The sequence below is a fragment of the Haliotis rubra genome, unplaced genomic scaffold (genome assembly GCF_003918875.1).
Source record: "Haliotis rubra isolate DU_JTF1 unplaced genomic scaffold, ASM391887v1 Scf819, whole genome shotgun sequence".
Classification (NCBI taxonomy): Eukaryota; Metazoa; Mollusca; class Gastropoda; order Lepetellida; family Haliotidae; genus Haliotis; species Haliotis rubra.
In genome coordinates this window covers 407,000-430,263 of record NW_025767545.1, presented here as the reverse complement: position 1 = coordinate 430,263, position 23,264 = coordinate 407,000, and the positions used below count along the sequence as shown (strand labels likewise).

At 39.0% G+C, this 23,264-nt stretch overlaps 1 long non-coding RNA gene across 1 annotated transcript; it reads left to right on the top strand.

The window, feature by feature from the left end:
- Nucleotides 1-740: 740 nt before the first annotated feature.
- LOC124261973 lies at nucleotides 741-18,974 on the top strand. Its single transcript, XR_006894481.1, has 3 exons — nucleotides 741-774; nucleotides 17,798-17,974; nucleotides 18,892-18,974. It is a non-coding gene; the product is annotated as an uncharacterized LOC124261973 (long non-coding RNA).
- The last annotated feature ends 4,290 nt before the right edge of the window (nucleotides 18,975-23,264 follow it).

The window sequence follows — 23,264 nt, the reverse complement described above, 5'->3', positions numbered from 1 at the left end:
ATCTTCCCATGACAATTCATTGCCCAAAAGCGCTTTTGAGCAGTTTAACCTAACTGGAAATAAGCGCTATATAAATATATATTTATTATTATTAGTCAGTCTATACTTTCTTTCATGTACACTTCCCCTTTAATTCAAATTTTAATCTAAATTTACCAACTTTCGATTTTACTGTTTAGTTTTAACACTTTCAGGATACATTGATGTCTCAGTGCGTCAAGTGCCCCTCACATGGTCATGGAAGCTGCTTTGTATGTGACGATCCTTATGCACAACCTTCTGTCTCCTGACCTTCACCCCGAAACCTCGTTGTCAGCCGCTCACTGTGCTGAACACCTGAACACCTGCTTCTACAACCTGACATGCGCATCAGTGTTCCATGAGGTAAGTCACGATGTATGTATGTATGTATATATGTATGTATGTATGTATGTATGTATGTATGTATGTGTATGTATGTATGTATGTATGTATGTATGTATGTATGTACGTACGTATGTACGTGTGTGTATGTACGTATGTATGTATGTATGTATGTATGTATGTATGTATGTACGTACGTATGTACGTATGTAGGTATGTGTATGTGAATGTGTGTGTGTGTGTGTGTGTGTGTGTGTGTGTGTGTGTGTGTGTGTGTGTGTGTGTGTGCCGGAAGCTGTGCTACCAGAGTAACACCTGGTTTAATGACAAAGTAGAAACATCTTGGTGGGAGACAGAAATTGGTTTCCTAACAAATCAACCTGGAGTTACTTTACTACATATTCCACAGAGGTAAACCCTTATCTGGTGTTAGTCACGGCGTAAAAATAAACACATTCACTTACTTATAGTGTCAAGAATATATCTGGTCAAGCCACTTGTAAATATTGGACCCACAAAGATTTACATGTATTCCCCTTCCCAGTTCGACCGGATGCCGTGAAATGTTAAATACCATAAGCAAGGAAGTTCCAGCACAATATCGTGTGTGTGTGTGTGTGTGTGCGTGCATGCGTGCGTGCGTGCGCGTGTGTGTGCATAAAATCATTCACTCACTCATGTCCCCGTTGGATGGTATGGTGTTCAAAAGGGCCACCGGAAAGTGTTGTTACTGCATATAATATCGTGAAACGGGAAAACATATTGCTGTGGCGAGCTGTACCTTTAAAGGTAAGGAGTGAGTGAATGTAGGTTTAAGCCGTATCGGCATAATCACACCGTAGGAGCAGTGAACGGCAGGAAATATTTCATAGCAGGGAGTGAACGATTTATCACGCGAGAGGAATGCAGGTTTTATTTTTAGGTGTAGGAAAATTGTCAATATCTGTATATGTATAGGCCATACTGTCCCCCAAAATCATGCTGTAAAATAGAACATGTGCGTAATTCCACCAAATATCGTTCCATTCCGTCATGATACAAGCCCATGAGCCTGTACAACATTGTCTAGCTTCGGCTCCGTTTGCGTAAAGATGCATAAATATATCAAAATTTAAGGTATCATTGCTGTATAAATGAAAAAAAAATACACCAACATTTAGAGACTAAAGAGTAATTATCGAACTATCTTTGTGCCAAATGTGAATACTTAGTGCTGTGCCGTTTTCGAGCTTTCATCCTCGAAAGACCAACACCATCAAACTGTTAGTGAACGATTTAAGAACCCAGACAATTGGTCATGGTGAACGATTTCATTTTCTGTTGGTGAACGATTTACGGTCAACCTAAACTCGTCATCCAATTTGCTATACAGCATTACCACTAACTATCAAGTATTCTTTTCTTCAGATGTGATGTTTAAACTACTACTAGTTTTCTGAACATTTTCAAGATGTCAGTGGGGTGATATATCACTGTATTGGCATTTAAGGGGAGATGATAATTATTATTTTACAAATACGTTTATGTGATATAACAGGTAACCTCAAATACGTACAAAAAGATTTTAAATATGTCCCAAATGAAACTGATAAAGAAATTGTTGTCTCTAAGGAACCTGAAAAACTTAGTTCAGTAGCAAAGGATGACGAATCATCCAAAAAAAGAGAAAAGATACATTCTTCACAAAAAGAAACGCATAAGACATTTTTAGAAGAATTTATTGTGTTAGATGAAGAACAATTAACTTGTTTGAGTGGCATTTTAGAAGTTGAGACGTACAATATGGAACAAGTTTTTATGGATAACAACTTCTTTATTTCGTGAGTGCGACGTTTCGATACAGATTCTTGCTTGACAACGGTACAAGAATCTGTATCGAAACGTCGCACTCACGAAATAAAGAAGTTGTTATCCATAAAAACTTGTTCCATATTGAAGAACAATTATTTCATGTAATATCAATGGTAAAACGGTGAAAATTCACACATCTATAGATAAAGAGTTCACTAACACAACAGCAGCCTTTATTGTTTCTGTTTACTGGAGTCCACAAGATGGCGTCAAAGTCAGTACTTTATATGGTCATCACTGGCAGCACTGATTGCTCGGCACAGTCTCGGCACAGACTGCATAAGTCGACGAAGTCACTCTTCTGGAATTCATCCCCACTCTTCCTGCAATGCGATGGCCAGTTGTGGAAGTGTATGAGGCGTGTGTTGACGTGCACGTACACATCGATCGAATTATATCCCATAGGTGTTCTATCGGGTTTAGATCTGGTGATTGGGAATGCCGTGGCAAAACATTGACGTTAGAATTGGCAAAGTAGCGGACAGTGACGCGTGCTGTATGTGAAGTAGCGTTGTCATGCTGGAACAACTCCCTCTGTCGGTTCATAATTGGAAGTATGTAACGTGCAAGGACCTCGTTGAAATACCGATTTACTGAGCCACCACTAAATCAGATCTTTATGTGCTGGATATATCACACCACACTATGACACTGTCTCCACCGAATCTTTCGAATGCAATAAGGGGTGTTACGACGTAAATTGTAATAAAAACGCAAATTGTAATACTTGCAGCAAATTGTAATAAACTTGACGTAAATTGTAATAAAAACGTAAATTGTAATAAAAATTGACGTCAATTGTAATACGCAAATTGTAATAAAAATTGACGTAAATTGTGATAATTTTCGTTGCGGTAAAATGTAATAAATATTAACGTAAATTGTAATAACAGTTTTAATCACTCGTAAATACGCGGGTGTTAGTTTTTCGTTGCATTTCATACATCAAATAAGCTTGTTAGCGCGATAACTCAAGAAGGAAATGATGGATTTTGTTCAAATTTGGTACCAAGGTATATTGGCGAGATTCACCGACACAAGTGAAATGGAGTGACCTTGAGATAATTTTCAAGTTCACAGCAAAAATCTGAGGGTTTTGCCAATATAAAGATTGTTAGCGCGATAACCCAAGAAAGACTTGACAAATCTTAGCCAAATGACGAAAATGATATTCGTCCTGATATATACTCTCCCAAAAAAGAAACGCATCATGAAAATAGCAATTTCATGTAGCAATGAATTAAAACGTGATTCATTTTACAAAAGGTTTTGCTCTGTTTATGAGTCCTATGGTGTTTATGTTTTGAAACATCACAACAAAACGCACCATCCGTAAAATACTCGTATGTAACAGCATGATTTTCAATTTCTGCGTGTAGTGTCACAAAATACACAATTCACATGCAATGCACGTGAAAGTTGGGGATCAGATAGTCTCAATGATGGGTATAAAAGGTTGATCGCTGTCTGTCGATTATTCACTGTATTTGGAATATTGTTGACGAACGCAAAGTGCCACGTCTAAGTGAAGCCAACCGTCATATCGCCATTGGTTTGCTTGAAGCTGGCCAGTCTCAACGTGCAGTTGTCCGACGCATGAATGTTCACCAAAGCACCATTTCACGGCTCTGGGAGAAATATCGCCGGCAGAATGCGGTAGCAGATGCCCCTCGTAGTGGGCGACCTCGAGCGACCACTGCGGCGCAGGATCGCTACATCCGGTACATCACCTGCGTCATCGAACAGCTACGGCGACCAGTACCGCTCGACAAATACCCGGATTGAGGAGGCTTTCTACACAGACCGTCAGAAACAGGTTGAGAGAGGCTGGTTTACATGCCAGAAGACATTATTTTGGCCCTGTGCTTCGACAACAACATCGTCGACATCGAGTTCAATGGTGCACCAACGTTCAGGCCTGGAACCTACCGAATTGGCGTAGAATCTGGTTCAGTGATGAATCACGATTTCTATTGGAACGACGCGATGGAAGAATGCGGATGTACAGACGTCGACGTGAACGTTTCGCCGACGCTTGCATTCCCCAGGTGGACAGATTCGGCCGGGACAGTGTTATGATGTGGGGAGCGATCACCTGCCGTAGGAGAAGTGATTTGGTGATGATCCAGGGCAACCTGACAGCTCAACGGTACTGTGACGAAATCCTACGCCCACACCTCCTTCCAATCATTGATCGCCAGAGGGAGTTGTTTCAACAGGACAATGCCAGGCCCCACACAACACGTCACACTAGAGACTTCCTCCAGAACCACAACATCAATGTGCTCCCCTGGCCCTCAAGATCACCGGACTTAAACCCGATCGAACATCTGTGGTATGCCCTGGACAGACGGGTGCGACGCCGTAACCCTCAGCCCCAGACACTTCAGCAACTCGCACGGGCACTACAGGCAGAGTGGGCTGCGATTGGGCAACACGAGATTCTGAGACTTATTCGTTCGATGCCGAGGCGATGCCGTGCAGTTCTGGATGCCCACGGTGGTCACACGAGGTATTGACTTCAGCGCCACCACACGTCTCCATGTGACACTCAAACTGACTTTCCTCGAGTTGGTGCCAAAGACGGATAAGTCTGCATTCCCAGTGTGCAATTTCGCTCTATTTCATTGACTCATAAAGCCTACAAGATGTTTCAAAATAAACATAAAAATACAGTAAATTCTTATATACGTTTCTTTTTTGGGAGAGTATATAATCGATATAAAATCTCTTACTGTCCTCTGTATCATGTCTTTTCGCAAATATCTTTTGAGGTTTTGATATGTATAAATATAAAGTGGGTTGGGGGGTGGGGTGGGTTTCTAACGGGTATATCAAATCAAATCAAATCAAATTAGACATTTGTATAGCGCTACATATCCAGAGTCCTGCTCATGTGCGCTTAGTCGAATGCTCGTTTGAAGAGGATGGTTTTGCGTCAAGATCGGAAACTGTTCATATTTTCCGATTTTCTGACATTTTCAGGTAATCAATTCCAGAGTACAGCACCCAGTCTGCTAAATGATCTGTCTCCGTATGTTGTGGTTCGGACAAATGGAATATCCTAGCTGACTAGCAATAAAATGCATCACAAATTAAACTTCAGGAAACAAAATATGCAAGAAACATTTTTGTATGTTTGAGATTGGTAGAGGTCGGCTAGAATCAAACTTATATATTAAAGGCAATTTGAAACTACAATCGCTTGTTCAAATGACTCCCCCTTCGGTTTACTGAAAGAACTCGAGAAAGAAATGATGGATTTTGTTCAAATTTGGTACCAAGGTTTATTGACGAGATTTACCGACTCCACTTGAACTTAGTGACCTTGAGGTCATTTTAAAGGTCACAGCAAAGGTGTAACAGTTTTGCACATGCCAAGCTTGGTAGCCGCGAACTTAGGAAAGAATTAATAGATTTTGATCCAATTTTATATCAAGGTGTATTGGCGGGAATCCCCCTACACCAATTGAAACAAAATATGCAAAAAACATGTTGTATGTTGGTAAAAGTCAAACTTAGATATTAAACTGCACAAAAAAGCAATTTTAAACTATAATCGCTTGTTCAAGTGACTCCCCCTTCATGTTTACTGAAAGGGCTTGTTTTGGAGACACTACCCACCCCCTTTCAGTTGACGTCATCATAAGGATATAACTCATCCTAAAGTTTTCACTTATTCATACATGGTGTCAAGGGTTCAAACTAAATACTGAATGGTCACACAAGTGTCAGCTCTCAATATGTTGTATATCTGGACAATGAGGGTGTCCTAAAAAAACAGTCCCCGTCTAAATGTAAATCAAGCAATCCAAATCTTTGAATGTTGATGATGACGGGAAGTCATCCAATACTATGCTGAGCATATTTTATATGATATTATCTGAGGGTATACCATTATCCAAGAGATAGCGCAATAGTGCAGTTGTAAGGCGTCTGCCTATCACGCTGAAGGCCCGGTTTCGAGGAGGCACCGAGGTTCGGTTCCCGAGATGGGCACATTTGCGTAGTATCCTTGGACAAGATACTTAGATCTACACTGTCTCAGTTCACCCAGCTGTAAAATGGGTACCCGTGAGTATGTGCTGGCAATGTGAGTGTTTAGTTCATTGCGCCTAACAGGCAGCATGGCTCAGTCCCCAGGAGTTGAAAAGTATCGGAAACTACGATAGCGTCCTATGATCGGGGATAGTAATGTACGCAGCGCCGTGAGCAGGCAATGTGGATGTGAGCGCCATATAAGCGGACTATTACTATTACTAGATACCAAATGGGAGATCGTTTTCCATTTTCTGCAAATTTGCCAGAAACGTAATACCCCAATGTTGTGATGACTAATATTACCCACATGAAATTTTGGATATGTTTTTGCTAATGATTCCTTCAAAATAAAATGGAAGCTTTTTTTCAAAACATTTGACATCGAGAATATAGTTAGTTTGACTACTTTTTCAAGGCCCCTCGTAAAATACTTAAAAGAAAAGAGAACGTCTACAGAAAAAAGCATTTCGATCTCTGAATACTGAGTCAAAAAAGAAACTTCACTTTCTTTCTTCAGGGCACTATAAAAGAACAAGAGATGGTAAGATGGTTAAATTGTTATTATTTCATTGCTGAGATCTGTGTGATGTACTCGATACACTGACAGTGCCATAATCAGTTCCATTAGGCTACACCGCCGTTCCAAAACATGGGTGTACAGAATGTCAAGTCACAAGAATAAACATGCGAAATTTCTCAGTTCAATATCGTGTATGGCCGCCCCGCGCATTCACCACTGCCAAACACCGTCTCCTCATCGACTGCCTGATGCTTGGTTGGGGATTCTGCGCCATTGTTCTTGCAAGGCAGCGCCAAGTTCCTGCAAATTCTGAGGTTGGTTCCTAAGACCACGAAGCCTTCTCCCAAGTGCATCCCAAACGTGCTCTATTGGATTAAGGTCAGGGGACCTCGATGGCCAGTCCATGACGTTGATTCCAGCGTTTTGAAGGAAATTTCGTGTCAACATCGCGGTATGCGGCCGAGCATTATCATGCTGGAACTGTAGACCTGGGCCATGAGCCGCCATGAAAGGAACGAGTTCAGGGGTGAGCACCTGGTCGCGGTAAGCAGCAGCTGTGAGGTTTCCACGGATGACCAGAAGTCGGGAACGGTTGTTCCCACAGAAAGCACCCCACACCATGCAACTTCCGCCCCCGAATCTGTCGACTTCCTGTACACAACATTGGGCATACCGTTCACGACGTCGTCTCCAGACACTATGCCTGCCGTCCGCGAATCTGAGGGTAAACCTGGATTCATCGCTAAAGACGACTCGATTCCTGTCTCTCTGGGTCCATCGGAGGTGACGTTGGGCCCACAGCAGACGTTGACGTTGATGAAACGGCGTCAATATTGGCCCACGATATGGACGTCGAGAATGGAGATTGGCAGCCCGCAACTGATTTCGAATGGTCTGTGAGGACAGTCGACCTCTAAACATCTCAGCCCTGGTTCATGTAGCCGGCAGAAATCTGTCACGTAGGTGACGTAGGACGATTTGACGGTCTTCTGCTCGTGACGTCACACGTGGACGACCCGACCTTGGGCGATCAGAAGTGGTGCCAGTTTGTTGTAGACGACCTTGCAAGTCATACACAGTACGACGGCTGCATCCCATTGCTCTTTGCGACGTCAATAACTGATCTTCCCGCTTGCAACATGCCAACGGCACGTTCACGTTGCACATTTGACAATCGTGGCATTTCAAGTACCGTTAGAACTGTGGTTTAAAAGTGTTTTTTCAATTCTTGAGGCCAATGCAAACACGTGCATATGAAGAAAACTTCGATGCGAAGATCACGTGATCGACTGCACGTGCAAAACCTGATTTGGCACTAACGTCATTTGCACGACGAATGGATGGGTTTGAGTGGGTTTTGCTAACGTTTTTCTAGAGTCGAAAGATAGGGATCCCATTTCGGAAACATAGATGTATCATCAGAGAAAAATTATTCATTATTTTTCAAATTACATTTTGTGAAGTTTCTTTTTTGACTTAGTATATTTAAGTACAAAAAGCAAAGGAATAAAGTGAATAATCTAAAAAGAATAGCCAAGGGAAACGTTTAATCTATTTTTGATAACTATTTATCACCACAGTCTACTCAATCAGGTGGTTACTACTTCATCGTGACTCATTCCCCTTCTTGTCACTGATGATTCTGGGATACCTTCAGTTTTTACAGATTTTGATAAAGCTCAAACATTAAATGAATATTTTGTATCTGTTTCAAATGTTACTGATGGCGGCTGGACTTTGCCACCTGCTAGCCATCGCTGTTAACAGTATAACAAATGTCATTGTAACCGAAAAGGAGGTATCTGATAAGACCTTACCAGCAAACAAATCTAGTGGACCTGATGGCATTAACATGAGAGTGTTAAAACGAATTTGTACATCTATAGCTGAGCCTCTTTGTTTGTTGTATAATATATCACTGAGTGACTGTATTTCCTACAATGTGGAAAACGGGTAATGTTACTCCTATTTTGAAAGAAGGAGATGCATCCCTCCCAACTAATTACAGACCTAATAGTTTATTACCTGTCCTTTGGAAAATCCTTGAAAGAATAATGGTAAAGCATGTGCACGACCATTTCCATGAACATAACATTTTAAGTAAATTCCAGTCAGGTTTTACTGCTAGTCATTCTACTACATCTCAACATAGACATTTATCATAATATATGCTCAGTCCTAGATAATCACCACCTTTACTGTATGCTGTTTTGTGATATTTCAAAAGCTTTTACAGGGCATGGCATAAAGGTTTATTGCACAAATTAGAAAATGATGGTGTTCGTGGAAACGTACTTAGTTGGTTAACTAACTATCTATCTGGGCCCGGTTGTTCAATACTCGGTTATCTTAACCGCCGGTTAACTCCTAACGGCCGGTTAAATCTTTAACCGGCCGTTAGGTAACCGAACGTTAAATATGCGTTGTTCAAAACATGGTTAGTCATGCCGTTAGCTAACGTCGCCGTCAAAGTTTAAGTGTGGTTAACGTCACTGGTTAGCTTCCATATATCCCATAGTTCCGTTTTCTGTTTACTTCCGGTTTACCAAAAATGGAAACGCAAAATGTCGCCTGCACCCCAAGGAAAAGGAGAAGTCGAAATTTCTCTGCTGACGAAGAGAATGTAATCCAGTCAATGGTTGAGGCCAACTCTATAGTTTATCATAGGCATGCGAATGTCGTAGCGTTACGAACGTTTTGTATTGGAACACAAGGTTCCAGCCGTTTGCATAATTTATATTTCAAAGACATTATATGATCCCAGCTCTGAGTAGGATTTACTTCAATTCCAGCAACAGAAAAGACATTTTAATGAAAAACTATAGCACAGCTATAGATAAAATATGATGAATCCATGAAAATAATATTAATATTAGAAGCATGTTGTCCGTGGATAGAAAAATATAATGTATACATATTACACACAGAGTTACGTTTAGACGGCTACAGTCTTAATGAATCTTTGAATTCCCACAAGACCTATCGCTCACTTTTCACTCCTTAAATTGTCATGACTGTATGGCCAAGTCGTGAAGATGCTATCAATATCATTTATTAATTATTTTCCAAGTCTGTCAAAAATTGTAATGGATTAACACACATTGCCAAATCTTTTAACATCAAACAATATAGATGTTGTGAAATTAATACCATAGCTTTTATCTGAAATATGCATTCAATACCAATAGAAACTTAATATGTTACTAGCACCACGTGCAAGTAATCAAACTGTAATCGTACTATAGGCCCCAGGGCCAACATGCTGAATAAAATCGATCTATTATCCGACCTTACTTTTGACAGGAAACTCATCGATAATACTGTGCAATATCGTCATTATCTGAACGCCTGCACAGACGCATATTCCGGAAAGATGTCTTGAAAAACATGAAGCTGCGTCTAATTTATAGATGAACATAATTTCCTCGATACTCATTAATCAGATGAACCTTCATTTAGTTCAATTCACAAGTGACTGCAGAAAATGCATAATTCTTGTTAATGACTTCACGGTCGGAAAACATATATTATATTTCATAAGTGCATTCTAGAACGCTGCAACGATTCGACAGAGAAATACTATTGTGCCATACTATTCCTTATATGAACATATAAGTGTATAACATTAGCATTCAGATATTGTTATAAAATAAGTTACAAATTCCAAATATTATCGTGTAATATGACAAGTGATAGTGTTGTGTTCGATACGACAAAAAAGGTTTCGATATTCAAATATAACATTTAATCAAAGTGACTACGAAGTAGGCCTGCATATCACTCACAACAGAAATAGATACATAATAATGTTATGTTTATTTTCCTACACATCAGGTGCGAGAGCAATGTTTATGCTAACTAAGTTTTCATCAATTAATACAGCATTTTTAAAAGATGATTTGCTTCAATTAAAACATTCGAAGAATGAAAAGAAATTAGGCCTATTGCTGAAATGATTAGTAAAAATATAATTAAAATCCATCTATGGGAAGGGATGCCAGACGGACATATCAAAACAAAATCGGATAATTACTAGGAGTATAGACTTTCAAAATAGCATATTAATTAACAATGATATCAGTTTTTAATAAAATCACTAATAATTCTGAAACGTTGCCGATAAGCCTGGAATCGTGTTCAGATGTTTTCATAAATACACTCACACGAACGCCCAAGTGCACTTTGCGCCCTATTGGATAGTGTTTACAAAATCCCGTTTCGCGAAGGCCGGTATTGAAACGCCAATTACATCACTTGTATTTCATATTCAGCGGCGACAAATGAATCACTGCATTCTAAGGCTGGGACGGGTACTCGGGTACTCGAATCCGGGTCGGGTACAGCTGGAATCGAGTCCTATTTCTAGGAATCGATTATCCGGAAAGGGAGAGAGCTCTGTAATGACAAGGGCAGACAACAGCTTGTCTTTTTCATTTTTGCCGTAACACACATTTACAACATTGAGTGAGTGAGCGAGTGAGTGAGTTTAGTTTTACGCCGCACTCAGCAATATTACAGCTATATGGCGGCGGTCTGTAAATAAATCGAGTCTGGACCAGACAATCCAGTGATCAACAACATGAGCATCGATGTGCGCAATTGGGAACTGATGACATATGTCAACCAAGTCAGCGAGTCTGACCACCCGATCCCGTTAGTCGCCTCTTACGACAAGCATCGGTTACTGAAGATCAATATTCTAACCCGGACATTCACGGGTTTTTACATCATTGGTATTTTCCGATTAATGGAGCATAGTTTTAATGACTAATTTATCTGTGCATGAGCAGTGAGTAGTTAAGTTACAGTAGCAGCAGGAACAAAACGTTCGTTGTTATAACGAGGAATGTAAGTAATGGTGTTACTCTCTATAAATTAAATAGCTTGAGGTCAGTTTTAATGTCTTATTACCAACTGTTCAAGTTTTCTACAATAACCTCTGTCAAATCGTGATTGAATATTCAGAAAGTTGACCATTTCTTACATTTCCGTGTACTCGATTCCGATTCAGGTACGTACATGCGGGTACTCGATTCCATTGTTTCCTACTCGTCCCAGCCCTACTGAATTCCTCATACATTTTAGAATCTAATTACAACTGGTCTTTTGGCACCAATACCAAGTGTCTAGATAAAGTGAAACGAAAGATATTGGGGGTGGAAACAACTGCTCTGCTCGGAAGACAACACCTGTTTGAAATGTAAACAAAGAAAATTTCAGACTTTACACTGTGTAGCATTTTCTCAAATTTTCAGACACCCATTTGCGTGGAAAGAGCATAGTAGCAAGAAATAGGAAATTAAAAATAGATACAATACAGGAATGTGATGTGTTTACACGAAACTGTCAAGTTTCTGTGCTGCGTGACGCCATGACTGACGCAAAATCACGCAGAACGACAACGGTAATAATCGGCATTTCTGGCTTCTTCTCTTTCTTAAAATGGGAGTGTATTTGGCAATTTCTCTGAGGTGAAGGTCGGTAGAATAAGAGTATACACAATCACCATATCCCGCCGATTACACTTTCAGTATCATAATGTAATCGTTCTGATATTTTTTCATGAAACTAATTTAATTATCTACATGTAGCCTTGTTCAATATCATATCATACGTGGGTATAGGGTGTACGTGTTATATTCTTTGAAAGTGTTTGTTTGAATAATATTTACAGAAGAAATTCACACATTTAGTGTAGTAAAGCATATATAAACCTCTCCACAAGTGTTAAAAGATGAAACGTAGGCATCATGTACTTGTACAACATGTATTTTAGTTCCTATGATGTGCATAGATACAGTTTCGTATGTAACTCTTCGTCAGAATAATTTCCAATATCGAAGTCCAGTCCACGATACACCCTATCCTTTCTTTGCTGAACTGGCATCATGAAAGCAGTGTTAGCCATGAACGCCATTTGCGAGTTAACCACACTGTTAAAAAGTTAGAGGCGGTCCTTAGGTGTGTTAACTTAACGTCACGTTAACAGCCTGTTAAAAGTTAACAGAGTTTTGAACAACAAGATAACCCTCTGTTATTAGGTAACAGTCGGTTAAATGTACTTAACGGCTGGTTAAAAGATAACCGAGTTTTGAACAACCGGGCCCTGATAGACGACAGTGTGTCTCTGTTAATGGAACATTATAAAAAACTAAATGTTACTGCAGGGGTTCCTCAAGGATCTGCCGTTGGTTAATTTGTGTTCCTTGTATATATCAATGATTTACCTGGAAATTTACAAAATATCACAATAATGTTGGCCGATGACACATCAATCGGTGTTGCGGGAAAATATGTAAAATCCATAGAAGCAACTCTCAACTATGATTTAGCCCAATTGAATAAATGGGTAGAAAAGTGGTGTGGTGTGTTCTAACGGTTATATCTAGCATACTTTAAGACATAGAGGGGGCGGTGGTGGTTCTAACGGTTATATCTCAAATACATGTAGAGGCGGGAGGCCTAACGGGTATGAACAACAATAAAACCTTTCATGCATTTATGACCCACATTTTCGAACCTTTTATCAGTCTCTAAAAGGGAGCTGGCAATAGATTTTAATGGGCTTCGTCCTTCAAGCCTGAAAACCTTTTAATATGGTTGATTAATCCTTTGTCATTTATCAAAAAAAGTAGTGAGGTTGTGCTTTATTGTTATAGATTTCTAAAATATATGGACACTATTGGGACGTTGTCATCTCACATTATTTGACGACATTTCTCATGGTTTGAATATAGCCGACTTTATAGAAGATAACACAACTGCCTAAATCTTGGTATTTTCGGAACCAGAGAAGGGATATGTCGATATTTAGGTCGTTAACCTAGCATATTATGGTCACGAATATAATTTCTATTATTACCGAAGTCTTTAATTGAGGAAATTACGCGATAATCTACTTTCCAACAAAGGCAGGCTCCCCGTCATCGTTGTATTTAGAAGGCGGCTTCTTAGAAGCAACGTGACGTCATAACATTGTTCATGATGTCATGTCACCATGACAAAATGATATTTTACCCGGTGCATATCGCATGAAAACAAATTATCCCCGATATGTTTGCCCTCGTAGGTTATAAGCATTGCTATGATCATTCTTTGAGGGTAATGCCACCCGTTGAATTCTTTGTTGTATTTTGAGCGGTGAAACTAAATAAATGATTTCTTTAGTCTACCCATAACAATTAAGGTGTCAACTTCCACTGTATACCTTACAGAAAGAAGTTTTGACTTTACTTTGATAACGAGCACATCTGATGAGATTCCTTGAAGCAAATGATGCAATTCAATATCATTTCTACATTTTATTTTAAATGCATCAATCAAATACAACAAATGAGTCTAGACAGATTGACTGCTATGTGGCAAGGAATTACCAGGCGTCAGCAATTTTTGATATCCTTAGCAAATGTAACTTAAAATTCCCTCATCATAAAAATACAATAATATGTAGTAATACGTCAACACTGAAAATAATTCGAAAATTAAGTTAAACTATGTACAGTTCAAAGCGTAATATAAACAATATCCTGTTATTTTGGGATATGCTATGAAGAACTTCACAAATGTAATAGGAATAACATTAAATTATTGAATATATTGCTCGTAAAACATGTCCTAATTGCGTCAACATCGAAAAATAACTCAAATAATCTGTCTTTTTTAACGACGAATAATTTCACAGCTGGTAGAATTAACATGAAATTATAGAAACCATATGCTAACAAAAATTTGAAAATTAGTAATGACAAAGCGTTTGTCACAAACATAGCTATTACCCCCGCCACATGTCGATATCTGAATGTCGCAATTATCCTCTGTCTGACCCTGAAAATTATGTAAACGTTACCGAAACTGTCATCTGATGCCTTGATACAAAATGCGAACAAATTCCATCCATTAGGTTTGGAGATATCGCAAGAATACTAGCTGTGACCTTGAAAATAATCCGAAGGTCACTGATTTCGACTGGCGTTAGACGATACTCCCAACGCATCTTGGTACTACCTTTAAGCAAAACATATTAATTCTGTCTTGTATTTTCGCACTAAAAAGTTAGACATGTGCAAAACACTTTTCACTGTGAACTTAAAATGAGCACAAGTTTCCCAATCAATTGGTGTTGGGGGAATCCCGCCAATACACCTTGATATAAAATTGGATCAAAATCTATTAATACTTTCCTGAGTTCGCGGCTACCAAGCTTGGCATGTGCAAAACTGTTACACCTTCGCTGTGACCTTTAAAATGACCTCAAGGTCACTAAATTCAAGTGGTGTCGGTAAATCTCCAATCTCCAGTCAATAAGCCTTGGTACCAAATTTGAACAAAATCCATCATTTCTTTCTCAAGTTCTTTCAGTAAACAGAATGGGGAGTCATTTGAACAAGCGATTGTAGTTTTGAAATTGCTTTTTTGTGCAGTTTAATATCTTAAGTTTGATTCTAGCCGACTTCTACCAATCTCAAACATAGCATATTTTGTTTCCTGAAGTTTGTGATGCATTTTATTGCAGATTTTACGTTTTTGGGGAGTACCAAGCCAAGATACAAAGTCTCACAAAATGGGGATCGTGAGGCTGCAACATAGCAAAACCAATTTGCTTGAGGCTGACAGATAATATGTAGAAAAATAAAACATAAAAACAGCTGCATTTGTATCATATTCTAGGTGAGGCTGACTGAGGCTGGCTGATTTGAACGTCCCTCGTAGTTATACCCGTTAGAAACCCACCCCTACCCCACCCCCACTTTATATGTATACATATCAAAACCTCAAAAGATATTAGCGAAAAGACATGATACAGAGGACAGTTTATATCGATTATATATCAGGACGAATATCATTTTCGTCATTTAGCTAAGATTTGTCAATTCATTCTTGGGTTATCGCGCTAACAATCTTTATATTGGCAAAACCCTCAGATTTTTGCTGTGACCTTGAAAATTATCTCAAGGTCACTCCATTTCACTTGTGTCGGTGAATCTCGCCAATATACCTTGGTACCAAATTTGAACAAAATCCATCATTTCTTTCTTGAGTTATCGCCCTAACAAGTTTATTTGATGTATGAAATGCAACGAAAAACACCCGCGTATTTACGAATGATTAAAACTGTTATTACAATTTACGTAAATATTTATTACATTTTACCGCAACGAAAATTATTACAATTTACGTCAATTTTCATTACAATTTGCGTATTACAATTTATGTCAATTTTTATTACAATTTACGTTTTTATTACAATTTACGTCAAGTTTATTACAATTTGCTGCAAGTATTACAATTTGCGTTTTTATTACAATTTACGTCGTAACAAGGGGCAAAAAGTTCATTTCTCCGACGATAAACATGCTGTCTTCCATCTCGCCGGTGAAGAAGAAATCGCGATTCATCACTGAACCAGACTCGCCTCCAGTTTCTTAGGCTCCAGTTCCGGACTCTGCGACATCACCGAAAGCGATTGCGCCAATAGAACTCTCTCAAAACTAGGGCTGTGTATTGGCAAATAAATTGTATTGCAATATATTGTGATTCTGGTACCCGTATACCGATACGGATTGCGATGTATTGGGAGCCTAAGTGTTTGATAGTGAGTGACATCGATTGTACATGCAGAGCCTATTTTCTACATGCTAGGATTTAGATTTGATTTTGATGGATTGTATTTTCTTTTATATAAATGTATTGTATGTAAAGTATGCTGTTTTGTCAATCAATCACAATGAAAAAATTAGCGTGAATGAAAGTCTGTATGGATTTGAACTTAAATCATAAAGATAATCAGAAAAAACAACATTGCAATACGTATCGTTTGAAAGGCGTATTGCGATGTACCGTTAATACCGTGCCGTCCTGGCGACAACTGGCCTTCTTGGTCGAATCCCCACTTTACGCAATCGATTCCTGACAGTTTGGTCGGAAATTCTTCTCAAACCAGGGATGCGTTGTGCAGTTTCCACGGATGTGGCAAGATGACGCAAGTGACGCAAGTGTGTGTGTGTGTGTGTGTGTGTGTGTGTGTGTGTGTGTGTGTGTGTGTGTGTGATGAGCAGCCGGTTAATGAGCCGTCTAATACAATGACCACAATAATTAAGAATACAAACACTTTTACTCAGATATAGAAGTTGACGGAGAGAATCATTACATAGGAAATATAATTACAATGTAATAGAATCCGTTGATTTAGCATATACGGATGTATCTGTATGGTTTCTCTGTGAATAAACTATTTGGGGCATAGCATTTGTCACAGATACTTTATTGAATAAAAAGCGTTCACTGTGTGGTGCAAAATAGTTCAATTATCAAATCGTTCATAACAGTAGCTTTCGAGGATGAAAGCTCTTACGCGACTGAAATACGGATGTATCTAGACGCCAAAAGAAACGCTACCCACCTACTTTTATGAATTAAAAAACTACAAAGATATTGAGTTAAATTTACAAGTCCAACATATGCAAATCGTTCTCAAATGCATTCATATTTAAACGAACCAATAGAGTTAAATTGTCCTATATTCGTCCATTTAAATAACAGTGATTTTAATGTCCAAAAGAAAGAATACATTTCTGTTTTGGACAATGATAAACCATTGAAAGTCACCATTTTTCAACTATTGAGACAAGAAACAACTGTTGTAGAGTGTGTAAAATTGTAAAATAATCATATCGCAAACAGAATCGTTTCGCCATTGACTCCTTGGCCTTAACCTGCTAAAAGAGCAATATTTTTTATGCCGATCAAATCGCTGACTCCAGTACGGTGTCAGTTGCGAACGACACGATCGTTCACTGCAAAGATTTGATGGGCGGTGTGGTAGCCTTGTGGTTAAAGCGTTCGCTCGTCACGGGTTCGATTCCCCACATGGGTACAATGTGCAAAGCCCATTTTTGGCGTCCCCCGCCGTGATGTTGCTGGAATATTGTTAAGGAAAGGCGTGTAACTGCACTCACTCACTCACTGTAAACACTGTAATGACTAAGCGTGCAGGAATCAATGAATACACAATTCTCTTTTCAGCTGATTGTCCAGACGGATGGGTATACCACAAACCAACGAATAAATGTTTCTATCTTTTCGGTCAACTGAAGACGAACATTGCTGCTAAAAACGCTTGTTTGGGTCTGAGCGGCAGGTTGTTTAATATCTACTCGGCAGCACAGAATGGCCTAGTGTACACTATGGTCAAACGAAGAGGTACAGTATGAAGGAAAATATACTACTCAAAAGAACTTAAAGAACATCCCATTTTCACATGATTTAAGTGGTTCTGTCATTATTCAAAGAAACCAAAGACCACCGATTGCTCCTGACGTTTAAACGCCGAAGTTCGCCGTACAGAGTTGTGTCCCTTGGGCACGCCAGAAATCAATTATTGTTAGTTGCTTGCCCCCGAGTATTTTTCGTCGGTTTCATTAAATGGTAAACGTCAGAGACCTCCATTACGTCGGGTTTTCCTCCCATATTAAACAAACCCTCCATGATATGACTGTAATACTGTTCAAACATCAAAGGTCAAACTCAGTCGGATATAGAAGGATAGCTAACCTGTCAACCTGTAGTTATACGTAACGACCGTGTGTGCTTTAACGTCTTCAGAGTTCTACGTAATGGCGTGACGTCTGTAAGCTCAGAATATACAATGATACCACACAACTCAAAACTGTTAAAACGCATGTACTAGATACCATAGATACCATATTCCATAATATTTCATGAACAACAAAAAACCTCTCTCTATCCAAACGTAATAGTTAATGTAATTAAATAAACGTTGGCCAGATTGAGTGAGTTTGGTTTTACGCCGCTTTTAGCAATATTCCAGCAATTTTACGGACACCAGAAATAGGGTTCATACATTGTACTCATGTGAGGAATCGAACTCGGGTGTTCGGCGTTACGAGCGAACGCTTTTACCACTAGGCTACCCCACCGCCCCGTTGGCCAGATTGATTAAAGAATTTGTTTAATGAAAGTAAACAAATCCTAAAATGGTGTATATATAAGCTGCATATAAATTTTCAAGATTGATAAGATACATTGTGCGGCGTTTAGCAGTAATCACTCACTCTAAACTGAATATATTGTGAACTAATTGTCCTCCTTTCTCAAAGGGAAAGACATTTGGATCGGAATCACCGCTGGTGGCGATGTCTTGAAATGGCACGAAGGGCAGGCGCCAGTCTTCTTCTACTGGTCTGATCCTCAAGGAACCTACAACTGTGTGGTGTTTAACTCTGGTACCAAGAAATGGTTAAGAGTGAAAATGTGGAGACCTTTACTCTTATATGTGTGAGATTGTTGTACCTGAAAACTGTAACCACGCGTAAAATCTTTATACTACTAACCGGACTATCCTTCAACAATGGAACTGCAAAGCTGTCGACGAAGGACAGTATAACCAACTAGAATATCACAGTATCAAGAATTAAAACTTGCATCTATTTCTAAAATTGGATTTCAAATTAGGACAATACAATATAAAACGGACTGAGTATCGCCAGCTACTGAAGGTAGATCACCATACTAGAGACCATGGGGACTTACAATACTTTTGCTACCTGCATGGACCCGAGCTGGATTGACGTGGCAAGATGGCGGATGTTGTCTGGGGTGGAAAAGACGAGGAGCTTGTTGTCATCTTCAGCATGTAGGACGAAATTCTGGCCACTGGAGGTCTGCTGGTAGATGTCAGGCAGGTCGATGTTCTGGCGTCGTTTGGGTAGAGGAGGAAGCGTCTTGGATCAGGCTCGGTATATGCTGGAGCTAACACTGTACAGAACTGGTGCTGTCTGTTGAACTTCCTCCGACTCAGATGTTGTTAGTTCTGAACACACACACACACACACACACACACACACACACATACACACACACACACACATATATATATATATACTAGGCTGTATATTTAACCATCATTGGTGGGAGCAAATATTAAACAATGGAAAGATGATTCATATTGACTATCAAACTGATATTTCATCTTTCACTTTGCTAAAATATACAGTTTTGCTATAATGTCACTTCCTCTTGATAGATATTTGGCACTGGTCTGTGATCATCTTTGACCATTTCTCTCAAGTTGGCAAAGATGGCATCTGATTTCAGCTTTGTAGGATCTGGGACATGGTTGTGGATGTTCCTGTAGGTGGTGATGAGGTTTTTAAAGGTGTTGATTGTTGCAGGACATCCGGCCTTACAACACTTCCAGTGCACAGTCTCTCGTCTTCTGGATATCATTGTGTCAATCAGATACTAAATTCTGGCCGCCTCGAGAATTCGGGACGATTTTACAATGATTTGAATATCTTCCTTCCCTTTTTAAGATCCACTTACGATCTCGGTTGCTAATTTAATCTACCGATTATAACATACTAATTATCTATGTACATTCATGTCATTCAAAATGTATGCAATAATTCAATCCTTTTAAAAACAACCAAGTATTAAAAATGAACTTACTTCAAAAAGATCCTTCATTGATGAAACTTTGAAATATTTATCCCTTATGATGGAAAAATCTATGCAGTCAAGCAGGACATGCTTGACTGATTCTTTCATCACAAGGGATACAAAATGGAGGATCCTCACCTTTCAATAGATATTCGTGTGTATATCGAGAATGGCCAATACGACATCGTCGCATGATGACCTCTTTACATCTTGACTGACAACCCAAGTAGGTGTAACCGATGGTTGGTTTAATTGCATATAATTTATTGATACCTACCTGGGTGTCCCACTTCTTCTGCATCAGATCACGGATGTACGATCTAATGATAGTTTTTATAATCGGAGTATGGGATGAGAAGTTGTGTCACAGGATTTTCGAGTGGTGCCTTAGCAGCAGTAAAATCGGCCATTGTGTTACCAGAAATTAACCAACATGGCTTGGCAACCAACAGAAGACGATGTCGAATCTGCCAGTAGCAAGATCATTGTGTAATTCAAAAATCTCAAAATCTCGATTAAAAGTGGAAGTTTATTTAACGTGTTTTTAATGGCATGAAGCCAAGAAAGAGAATCTGAAAATGATATGTGTTGCTTATATCTAGATTGTTTATTCATAAATTCAAGAGCCTCGGCTGTAAAGATGGAGCTGCCGTTTGGCAACCTGAAAGAAACTGTTCTGGATCCAATGACTAGTGGCACAAGCAACTGCGCCACCATCTTTGGATCCATCTGTGAAGATAGATTTAAAAGTTTATAAGTGTTTCTTAATTCATTATATTGTTGTTGGTAGATAAGTTGGTTAGTTTCAGATTTCTTAAGTTTTGTTAATGTGAGATCTACCTGTGGTCTTACCAATTGCCAAGGAGAAGAAACCAGGCGGGAAGGATATATATTTTGTAGCATCAGAAATGAAAGTTTTTTTCTTATTCCAATAGGTGGAATAAGAGAAGACTCTGTATCATACAGATCCTTATAAAGAGATGGTTAAACATACAGTAATAAGCAGGGTTTGACTTATTAGAATAAAGTTTTGTGACATACTACAAAGATGATGTTGGTATGGCGATGTTTTAAAGATGGCTCATCGACGTCGACATAAAGACTGTCAATAGAAGTTCGGAAAGATCCAAGATTTAGGCATATACAGTTTTCCCAGAAATTATTGAGAAAATCTTTGTTTTCTGTTGCTGATAATAGAATTTTAAAATAGGAGTTACCTTACTACATCAAGAGTTATCTCCCCTGGTGTTGGAGACGGCTTCCTTTGTTGACATGGCAGATTTGACACCAGAAGAGAAAAGAAAGCTGGTTTCTAGGTGAGTTTGAAAGGGGTCTGACTAATGTGAGGTACCTGGTAGGCATGACATTCCTCTGTCTACAGTATACAGAACTACGGAGTGCTACGGATCGGATTGTGAGTAGGGGAAAATTTAAAAGCGTTGAGCATATCAGAAATGAGATGATTGATAGAGGAAGTAATGAGGTTTGTAATGAAACCCTTAGGCAAGAATTACAAAGACCTAACTGGGTGAAAGTGAAAAAGCGCAGAATTCCCTCGCCATTGAAAGATGCACAAAAAGAAAGACGTTTAAACTGGTGTATGGCTCACGAAAATCAAGGTTGGGATATTGTTTTCTTTTCTCTGACGAAAGTTCTATCCGGCTTTTTCCGAACTGTGTGAAAGTTTGGACAAAAGATACTGTAAAGCCTATCTTCCAACGCCCAAAACATAGCCCGAAAGTTCACATGTGTGGTGGATATCATCACTTGGCGTGACGCCGTTATGTATTTTCACTAGCAGTTAGACAAAGGAACGATATGTTGACATCTTAAATGGTCACCTCCGCCCAATGGCCCGAACACAGTATGAAGATAATTGGATTTTCCAGCACGATAACGATCCAAAACGCTGCGGGCTACACAAAACAGTGGTTGTCGGACGAAAATGTTTAAGTTTTACACTGGTCCAGCTACAACCCGGAGCTTAACCCATTGGTCTCTACTCGCCTCTTTCCGTAACCTCCAAGAAGACTCGTCCCCCTCTCGATGCTTGTTATGTGCGAACATACGACAAACCAATCAGAACACGCGTAAATCACTGCAGTGCTTTGGTAAAAATAATCCCGAGTACTTAAATCGTTTATGGCATTATGTCATTGTTTAAAAAATCATGAAAAATATATATCGTCATATTGAAAGTACAAAGAACTTAGCTAACAGGATTTTGCTGCCTATTATGAAGCTTTTGATAAGAATCATGCGATTGACGGTGAGAGATTCAAATACACGCACGTGCGTTTGTTGACATAACGGCTCTCATGGGTCCAACTGAGGTATTTCTGACGATCTTGCGGGCTTGCTATGGAGATTGTACGTGCGCTTCCAACAATTTTAGAAAATGTAATTATAAATCGCTACGAGTTTCAATTAATAATATTAGACATATATCTGCAGTAACTAATCAACTTTAATCTTTATCATTGGGCATATTTTACATCTCTGGGAATATTTTAGTCTGACATTATTTTGGTCATTCATATATTTTTCAGCGAAATCATTTAAGATTCCAGTTAGGGTAAGACAGCAAGGTTACACGAATGTACAGTTTGAGAAATATGTTAAAGTCATGTTTGAGTTTCTACTTTGGGATTTAATGTAGCTTTTATAAATTCTATTTACACATTTAATCAAATAAATCCCATTTGTGATTATCAAACCCTATTTAGAAAAATAATTGGAAATATAAGGTGAACATCTGGTAATAATTACGTCAGAATAAGTCTGTAACAAATAAGTTTTTCTCCTTCTTTTAGTTGTATCTAAAAGTTTTAAAAACATAAACAGCAATACAATGTATGCTTACTTCGGTGAAATTAAGTACCATTGGAATCAAACAAGAATAGAGTTATCGTTCCTGTTTGAAGTAGTTCTGATGTTCAGGCGCCAATATGAAAGCCTTCCAGAGGGGCACGAGTCGCTATTCGGCTTGTCCCGGAATGACACGAGTTGGTCACGAATGATCTTAACCCTA